The sequence below is a fragment of the Anomaloglossus baeobatrachus genome, chromosome 1, assembly GCF_048569485.1.
Source record: "Anomaloglossus baeobatrachus isolate aAnoBae1 chromosome 1, aAnoBae1.hap1, whole genome shotgun sequence".
Taxonomy (NCBI): domain Eukaryota; kingdom Metazoa; phylum Chordata; class Amphibia; order Anura; family Aromobatidae; genus Anomaloglossus; species Anomaloglossus baeobatrachus.
The window spans coordinates 247,320,808-247,331,264 of NC_134353.1; the positions used below are offsets into that span (position 1 = coordinate 247,320,808).

Genomic DNA, 10,457 nt, shown 5'->3' on the forward strand with positions numbered 1-10,457 from the left:
CCGCTCCCCCAGCCCATCACCGTGGTGCGGTTTCAGCACCACCGTGATGGACAGCGACAGTGCATATTATATGAGCAGGAGTAGGAGCTCTCCCGCTGCCTCCTGCAGCCTCCACCAGCCTGCCTCAACCTCCAGCACTGCTCCTGAGCTGCCCCCCCCCACCCACTTCGGGCGCTGCAGTATATAATCCGTATATTCGGATTATAAGACACACACCCTACTTCCCCCCCCCCCCAAAATTTGGGGAACAAAAGTGCGTCTTATAAGGCGGAAAATACGGTAATTTAGTTTTCTTTTCCCTTTTTTCCAAGAGCCATAGCTTTTTTTTTTTTTTTTTTTTTTTTTTTTTCTGTTATGGGGTGTTTTTTGTGGGAGAAGTTGAACTTTTTAATGACACCATTCATTTTGCTGCGTAATGTTCCTGATGTTTTAATTGATTCCATTTTGGGTTAAATATTTAATCTTTTGATCCCTGTTGAATTTATTTATTTTTGGGGGACACAAAGTCCACACAAAAAACCCAGTGTTCTATTGGCTTTAAGATTTATTTTCCTATACATTTTTTACTAATCGGGCTAGTTAATTTTAGATTTTGATATCAGACTTTTATAGACTTGACAGTACCACATACAGTATCTTCAGTATTGTTGTATATGGCACAGACTACGATCAGCTATGAACAGCAGCACCATGTAGTTACTAAGAACATAGCACCAAATCCCATCTTCCCCCAGGTTGCATGCTGTAAATGCTAGGGTCATAGAATGACAGCGACATTTAAGCTCCGTTCCACCTGCTACTGTTAGAAGCAGATAATGGCTGAAAATAACCTAGCCATCATCAGCCAGGAATTGGGTGGGTTCATGTCTGCACTCGTCGTTAAGAGCTAAAAAGTCAGATGTATTAATATTGTATGCTGTAGTAGTAATGAATTACCACAGCACAGTGCTCCCATCCACTCTTCTCATCGTAACGGGTCCCAGGAATCAATCGTTGCCAATAAGCAAACGTGGCGGACCTATCTTAAACAAACTCTGTCATCCCAAACTGATAGTATACACTGAGTTAAATAGCGTTTCAGCGGATATAACTGTTCCTCTTGGCTACACCAAGACACCCTAATTAGCATATTTGATTGAACTTGAGTTCACATAGTTTGGAGGTATAATTAAACATTAAAGGTACGATTTTTATTAGTGATATATTCCGTACAAAGCTACGTGCTTAATTTATACTATTAGTTTGGGCTAACTGACTGTTTTTTATGAACATAGCTTTTAAATACTAAAAGTGACTTGCTTCAATACTAGTGACCAGAAGCGCTGACCCTGAAACAGATTTTAACTGTTTGGTCCAGAGCTCATCTCTGCTCTACCTGCTGGATGCATTTTCTGCTTAGAATATGCCATCAGTGCTCTCTTATCGGCTCATCACCTCTCATTAGAGCTGGTGAGGGAGCGCACTGTCATTGTGCATTGAAAAAAATACCCCACAGTGAAAAGGGTGCTCATACTGAACATGAGTTGGAATTTTCAACCAATGCATGCTTAGTAGAGCAGTGGCTAGACCAGTCCCTGAAATGGATGTCACTAATGACTCTTCGTTTCATGTTGGGGTCATAGGCTGCTGCAGTGATCATATCCTGTGCCCCCTGTTGTCATCCCGTTTGAGTATCCCAGCATGCACTAGGGATCTTCAAATGAAACCTCATTAAAATGGAAGTAGATAAAAAGAAATAAAGCATATATAGAGAGGGGACTTTTTACTTAAAGCATATTAGAAAAGAGATTAATTATTACAATAAATAGTATTAAAAACCATGTTAGTTTCGCTCCACTGCTTAAGTGAATCCTGGCCTAACTTTTTGTAGAATAGTTCTGTTTTTGTTAATTTCGCCAGTTTTTGTTAATGAAAACTTTTCTTTTTTAATGTAAGTACCACCATAGATTCCTCTAAGTTTAGCAGTAAAGTTTTGCTTTGGGTAAAATAGTAATGTTTCTCTGAAAATAAGACAGTATTATATTATTATTGGACTTATTTTCAGCGGATGTCTTGTATTTCTTTGCTTTGTTTCATGAAAGATCCTGCTGTATTCTTTCAAGGGAATCTGTCGGGTCATTTTTGCGTACCATACTAATGCCTAGTATCATGCAATAGGGCTTGGGTAACCTTTTCAGGATATGTAACTTTCATTGCTGTACGTTGCCCCATTGTGTTGCACTAAGCCTCAGAAAATGTATAGTTGAGTGCAAGCTGTTAATGAATATTCACTACTTCCCCCGCCTATAATCCGGCGCACCCCTCTGCGCCGCCATCAGTCTTTGATGCAGTCAGACTGCCGTATTACTTAAGGATTGCATCGTAATCCTCCGTCTGGCAGTCTACTCTCCTAACCTGAGCATGACAGCTGCATAGAAATGTGAAAGCTTCCAGGAAAAATGGGTGAATATTCATTTTGCATTAACAGCCGCTACGCAATTATACATTTTCCTGGGCTTACAGCAACAAAACAGGGCAACGTACAGCATTACAAATTACATATCCTTAAAGGGCTGTCCAAGTCCCTATTTCAGGATACTGTTAGTATGGTACACAAAAATGAACCACAGCTAGGGCTTATGTTTGGAGTAGGGATTATATTTTAAGCACACTTTAAAATGCCTGAAAAATCCTGCTAGGGCTTATTTTCAGGGTAGGTCTTATGTTTGGGGAAAAATGCGGTCATGATTCTTCTAGTTTAAAGTGTAAACTAAGGTAAATAAACTGACCGCATTGTTTTATTTTTGGTACATTGCCACATTCAGGATTTTCTAGATCTGCATAAGGTAGTCTACAAAAAACACATGTTTAGGCTGGGGCACCATAGCAACTAAAATCCTGGCATTAATGCATACTTGTGTAGAAAACACAATCTGATCAGTTTCCATGTTGTTGGAATCTTTCCCTTGATATAAGTTGTGATTACTTTTTTCTCTCACAGGGAAACATTAAAGGGTTACTCAATCACAAACATTTTACTTTACAAAGCGCTATAACTATTGTATAAAATAACCAAATAAGTAATGCTCACCTTACCAGTTACCTGCCAATCCCAGGCTAACTCATTATTAATATCCTGATACTCCTTTTGCCAGATTCCAGAGATGACACAGCATGTCTTTGCATGACCACTACAGCCAATCACTGAACGATATGGTGATATGCCAACACCACTGAAGTCACCGCTGCTGGCAGGCAGTGATTAGCTGCAGCAGTCAAATGTTGTCATGACTGGAGCTTGAGAAACAAAGACCTGCAGAATAGCAGGGAAGCTTTTGCACAGCAGCGATGAGTAAAGTCGTACCAATCTGTGCTTGGTTAGTGGCCTGTTCAAAGGGGCCAATATAAACTTAAAATGGCTAAGGCTGGTTTCACACTACGTCTTTTTAACATCCGTTGAAAACGTTATTTTAGCGGAAGTACGGATCCAGTGCAAATGCGTTTTCATTTCAATGCATTTGCAATGGACTCGCGTCCACCTGCGTTCACCTGCGTTTGCGTGCGTTATAGTGCGGATCCGGTGACTTGCAGTTTAACATGTTTCAAAAACGCTACTTGTAGCGTTTTTGAGCTGCGTCAAAATACTGCAAGTCACCGGATCCGCACTATAACGCACGCGAACGCAGGTGAACGCTGGCGTGCTGATAGACAGGATCCTGCTTTTGTACTGAGCATGCCCAGAAAGTACTGAGCATGCCCAGAACCAGTCTCGCGTGATCTGTCTCTCTCTCCTCCTCCCTCCCTCACCCTCTCTCTCTATCTGTCTTTCCCCCTTCCTCCCTCCCTCCCTCTCCCCCACCTGAGAGCTGCGGACACTCGTAACCAAGGTAAATATCGCGTAACCACTTCTCTTAGTTACCCGATGTTTACGTTGGTTACGCGTGCAGGCAGCCCTGCTCCTAGCAGCTGCAGACACTCGTAACCAAGATAAATATCGGGTATCCAAGGCCGATGTTTACCTTGGTTACCAGCGTCTGCAGCTGTCAGAAGCCGGCTCCCAGTCTAGCTCCCCTCACTCCCGATCACATGATTCCAATGCCCGCCCCTAAACATCCAGTGCAGGATCCTGCAAAATAACATATGCGTTTGCATACGTTATTTGCTGTAAAAGCAGGATCCGTACTTCCGCTAAAAAAACGTTTTCAACGGATGTTAAAAAGACGTAGTGTGAAACCAGCCTAATCTGTCTGTACAACATTCAGATTGTCAGCAATATATCCCCAATTTACACGGGACGTTGTTCTGTCGACAAGATTGAAATTCATGGTGGCATAAATTATCTAATTTATATGGAACAATGATCAGACCGATTATCAGCTTTTTTACATGGTGCTTACATGGTCCTTAAAGGGAAACTGTCAGGTGCAATATGCACCCAGAACCATGAGCAGTTCTGGATGCATATTGCTAATCCTTGTCTAACTGACTCTGTATACACTAGCATAGATAAAGAGATCTTTAGAAAAAGTATTTCTAAAGATCTTTTATCACATGCTAATGAGTGTGGGGCCTAGTCCCAAGGGTGTTATATCACCCGACTAGTCCGCCCTCTTAGCATGTTAGTACGCTCCTGTGTGCGTGCTAACATGCTATTCAATGCAGCGTCACCAGCGTTTACGCGCGCACCTGTGTTCGCACTTCTGAATACCGGGCACTTAGTCATGTATAGTACACCTCTCTGAAGCCAGGACGCATACACCTGGCTTCATACTGCGCATGACCGGAAGTGCCCGGCATTCAGAAGAGCGGTCACAGATACGCGCGCCACTGCTGGGGACGCTGCATTGAATAGCATGTTAGTACACCCCTGTGGGCGTGCTACCATGTTAAGAGGGCATCTAGTTGGGGGATATAACTCCGTTGAGACTAGTCCCTGCGCTCATTAGCATATGATAAAAGATCTTTAGAAATACTTTTTCTAAAGATCTCTTTATCTGTACTAGTGTATAAAGGGTCTGCTAGGCAGAGTTTAGTAATATGCACCCAGAACTGCTCGTGATTCTGGATGCATATTGCACATGACAGGTTCCCTTTAAAGGTGTTGTCCAGGTGAAATAAAGTGTCCCCAAGTGATTTAGAACTATAAAAAAGTAAAACTGTTATACTCACATCCGGCACCCACCTGCATCCAACTCTGGCCACTTCTTGGTCTGCGCTGATGCAGGAAGAGGAGTTTACCAGCAGTAGGACTATGGCTTTGTTGAAATCACCTGACTACTGCAGCCAGTGGAAGGTAGGTGCTGATGAGTATCACTTATTTTGTTTTTTACAGCTCCAAGCCCTGTGGCACTTTCCTTTTGCCTAATAACCCTTATGGTGAGTATTATTCATTTGTGTTATTCTCTATCATTAGGAGCGAATTTATAAAATATTGCCTGAACTTGGATAACTCCTGTAAGTTGCATGCACCATTGTAAAATGTAATCTAGGGAGTAACCCTTTCAATCTTCCATTATTGCAAGTCAGCGACTACTTACTTTCTGATATTTAGGTTGGCTTTCTAATTGTATATTTTTCCTTTTACAGGTTAAAAAAAAAAGCACAAGGCTTTAGTATACTAGAGAACAGAAGACACTGACAACTGCTAAGCGATTGCTCTTGGCTCCCGTAACATCTCAAGTGTAATTGACTGAAAAATTGCTTTATTGTGCCTACCTGTAGGCAACGCAATTGTAAAACTGTTCCATGTTTCGTGCACAGAAATGCACTTTGTAACTGCACCTAAAACCCTTTTTTTCCCCCCATTTAAAAGAATTGCAACTTTTCGGATGGAAGTGAAACATAATAAATATGCATGTCCTGCCATGAACTGTATGACTCCCTCCCCCACCCCCACTCGTCTTGTTTCACCCGTTCAGCTGAAAGATGTCCAGTCCTGACAGCGTCTAAAAACATAACCTGTGCAAAGCAGGCAAGACTTGTAAATGAAAAAAAAGCCTATTTTTCTGCAGTATTTACCTACAATATGTAATTAGCAACTTGCGTCTTGCCTAGACATGCCCTGCACAGTCAGAGTCAAGAAATGCCCATCCCCACCCCCTGTTTTGCCGTGGAGTTGAATGTATTAAGCTCAACTTTCCTTCGATCCATATTTATCCACCACTGATGACTTCAGTGTTATGTATTTTTCTGGTGTTAATGTTCTTGATGCTTATTTAAAGAAACTTTGTAACCAGTTATGTTGTCTTTGTCCAGTTAGAGGAAGGAATCCATATTTGCCTGTTGGTGTCACCATGGACAGATACAAATGTATGAGCTGAATCCACTATAGGACTCTACATAGTAATATTAACGCATATTTATTTTCCACGCAACTCTCGAGGGTAATAATCTAATCGTGACGCCTCTGCTGAGGAATTGCAACGTGTTATCAAAGTTTGGAATTTTCTTGTCCCTGTGGGACATATACTTAATGATGAAAACAAGTTCTTAAATAGTAGCCTTAAGAATGCTAATGGCTAATTAAGTCATAAAAAGGAAGCACAGTCGGCTCTCCTGTTCTGCTTAGTCACCGCTAAGTCATTTTTATGTTGACAAAAAGTTGCCAATTTTTACTGAGCTTTCATTTTATTGAATATTTATTTATTTTCTTTTTGTGTGCCCATGTAACAAGCAAACATTTTTTCTTTTACCAGCAAATTGGAAGCCTTTGATTTATAGTATTTCTATCCCCCCCCCAGTTTCACACAATTTGCAGTGTAAAGTATAGGTATCCATCCTGGACTAGGCGTAATCGAATATGTGGGACTACATTGTCACTTTGGACATTAGTCCATTTTTGGAAACCATTAAACAAAATAGCTGACCCCAATCTACTGTTTGGCAAGGGCTGCCTGCCTTTAAATAGAACCAACCAGCAGGGTTTTGTGATATGAAGTACAGACAGTGCCATACTGCCACTAAGATGCTGAATCCAGACATACCTGTTGTAGAAAGATGTGATGCTTGGTTGATGAAATATCTTTAATCAAAGTTCCAGAATGCACTGCACTTTGATGGGTGCAACAGGGACGGGCCTTTGTGGGTCGGGTCCTCGGCGTTTTTCCTCCTCTGGTGTCCTGGCCCGCCACCTTTTTTCTTAATTTGAATATTGTGCCACGCCGCCATTGTTGTCGGCCCATGTGCATTGCCACAGTAATTCTGTCTTCATTAATATTACACCGGATTCCGCGCATGAGCAAACCGTGATCTCCCGTGCCATTTTATTGACGACACTGGTGAAGACTGAGTGTCAGCGCAGATATAAATAAGAAAATCTGCCCATGCACCAATGCCTCTGATATTCTTTACTGCAGTGTCTTCAAGAAAATGGCGCCAGAGATCACGGTACACACATGTGCAGATTCCAGGGCCATTTTAATGAAGACAGAATTAGTGTGGCTATGTGCACGATCCGCCAATAATGGCAGTATCCTATTCAGATAAAGTAAAGGGGGCGGGCCAGGAGGAGGAATAAACGACCCACAAAGACCTGCCCCCATTGCACACATCAAAGGGCAGTGCATTTCTGCAATTTTGATAAGATATTTGATCATCCAAGCATCACATCTTTCTACACCAGGCATGCCTGGATTCATAGTGCCTGTATGGCACTGCCTTTACTTCATATAGTAAAATCCTTGTGGTTGGTTCTCTTTAATAATTTTTTTTTTACATTTCTCCCCTCTTAAGAACTTGTTTTAAATTGGTAGAACCACTAGAATTTTTATTTAAATTCATTAAAGATGTATCAGCTGAAAGAAATAAATCGGATAACTGAACCATTTACTTGTAATCCATTGTTTCCTACCAGCCAATGTGCTTTATTATTGTTGGTTTTGCTTTCTAAACTCATCAGTATTTAATTTGTCTGTATGTTACTTTACAAATCATTTACTCTGCTATGCAAATGTATTTTGCTCCATTGTTATGGAAAAAGAAACATTCATTTTACAATTTTTCAGTTTTTGAATGTAAATATCCTTTGTAAATTGAATTAAAACATTGTAAATTTCTTTTTATTTTATTCCTTGTATGATATTCTACAAAAGACTCCTATGTATATGAAAGTGCATAATAAATATATTTGCTTTTCATCAAATATTTCACTATTTTTAATCATTTTCTTCCATGGATGTCTATTCATCTCTGATCATGCAAAACGTTTTTTCAGTTGAAAGCACCATTCTACTCCGTCCCTCACCCTGCTCTTTAAAATTCCCTTCCGAACGTCCTTCTAAAGGGTCCATTGCTGCCGAGAAGAGGCTGCTAGTTATTGGCTGGTCTGCACAATGGCACACATTTCTTTATTGCCTTTTGTGAAAAGCATCTTGAAGATTGGACTGAGCCCTTGACCACATGTGACCACCACCACTGATCCACCAGGTGGTCATTTTCAGAAGCCGTGAAATGACATTAGAGGTAATGTACCGTATTTTTCGGACTATAAGACGCACCGGACTGTAAGATGCACCCTGGTTTTAGAGGTGGAAAATAGGAAAATAAAACTTTAAGCAAAAAAAATGTGGTTGTGACACACTGTTATGGGGCGAGGATCTGCTGCTGACACTGTTATGGGGGTAATGTCCCCAAATTCTCTACTAAGGTACCCCATCCTGGTAATGATCCTCCTGCCTTGTATATGATCCTGCTATAAACCCCCATCCTGCTCATATACCCCCATCCTGCTCATATACCCCCATCCTGCTCATATACCCCCATCCTGCTCATATACCCCCATCCTGCTCATATACCCCCATCCTGCTCATATACCCCCATCCTGTTCATATACCCCCATCCTGTTCATATAACCCCATCCTGTTCATATAACCCCTTCCATCCTGCTCATATACTCCCATCCTGCTATATGCCCCCATCGTGCTCATATACCATCCTGGTATATGGCCTGTATCCTATAGCACAGAGAAAAAAAAGCAAACGTTTATATTCACCTTTTCCTCACTCCCTGCAGCCGATCATCTTCCTCTCTGCACCACTGACCTGTGTGTGTGGAGCCGTCCCCCTGCAGCACGCGATGTCTTCCTGTCTGTGCCGATCAGCTGATCAGCACAGATCAGCTGACCTGCACAGACAGGAAGACATCGCGTGCTGCAGGGGGACGGCTCCACACACTGGGACGGGTGAGTGTACTTATTCACTGCACCCCGCGCTGATGACGACGCGTGGGAGCAGTGAATACAGCTGCACATAATCACTCCAGGCTGTAGTTGCCAGGGGTGATCATGCAGGCTGGCTCTTTACTATGCGCGCGTCCCCGCTCGTCCTCCCGCCCACCTGTTAGCGCCGACTTCTGCGCTGAGAAATGGGCGGGAGGATGGGCGTGCATATTTAATGAGCGGGCCCACGTGGTCACAGCAGGCTGCTACAGCCTGCTCGTGCCCCCGATGACCCGCTCCACCGCAGCACCTCATTCCCCGCAGCCACAGTCAGACCATAAGACGCACCCCCAGCTTTCCCCCAACATTTGGGGGGAAAAAAGTGCGTCTTATGGTCCGAAAAATACGGTAACCGCAATATCTAAATACGGATCCATCTTTCAAATTATTCCAGTTGAGAAAAAATACATTTAACAATTTTTTTTTTTTGTTTCTGCTGTATGTTGTTCTTTACTAATATTTCTCATGAGCTGACAAGTATATACAACAGTTATAGGGGTTGTCTAGGTTAATAATCTTATTTCCACATATCCCTGGTTAAAGGGAATCTGTCAGCAGATTTTTGCTACCTCATCTGAGAGCAGCATGTTGTAAGCAAAGCGACTATGAATCAAACGGTATTTAACTTACTGGGAGCAGCCATTCTGTCAGCTACATGCTTAATCTAAATGCATTTATTATAAGTCCAGGGAGCTGCAGCCCGCACACACCAGGCTCTCAATAGAGAATGTACATTGCCTGTGAGGTGTCAATCAGAGGATGTGCCATACTGCAATGCACTTTGGGTCCTGTAATGTTAAGCAATAGATGATAATCCTTTAGCATAAGTAAACAATGGCTTGCACACAGATAAGAGACCTAATGGATCTTTGTTTCTTAACCCCTACAGCATGCTGTTCTCAGCTTACATAGCAAAACCTGCTGACAGATTCCCTTTAACAGAGGCCTTCTACATTCGGGATCCTCATGTAGTTAAGAGTGGCTAAAAATATTGCAATTTGGAAGGCTTATTTTTTTGGTCTCCATCTAACAATTGAACATATGAAGTCGTATTCAATCTCTCTCAGCAAGAACTCCATACGCTACCACGTAGGCTTAAAGGGAATGTATTCTCAATGACCCACTGTTAATTAGGTTTTTGTGTTAAATGTTTTGTTTAACAAATTGTTGCCAATTTTTTTGTGATCTCACCATCTTTCTTATACGATATATCAGTTTTCACACTGGCCATTGGTCCTTTTCCATAAAGGACCGAACGCATGA

At 42.0% G+C, this 10,457-nt stretch overlaps 1 protein-coding gene across 4 annotated transcripts in view; it reads left to right on the top strand.

Moving 5' to 3' along the window:
* Positions 1–8,085, top strand: part of ANKRD50 (ankyrin repeat domain containing 50) — a 113,949-nt gene extending 105,864 nt beyond the window's left edge. For 2 of the 4 annotated variants that reach the window (XM_075348787.1, XM_075348816.1), the window contains one exon: positions 5,566–8,085. The gene's annotated coding sequence lies outside the window, so the exon portion shown is untranslated. Of the gene's footprint in view, positions 1–5,311; positions 5,358–5,565 lie in introns of those variants that run through there. The other 2 variants (XM_075348795.1, XM_075348805.1) reach the window with 2 other exon arrangements.
* The last annotated feature ends 2,372 nt before the right edge of the window (positions 8,086–10,457 follow it).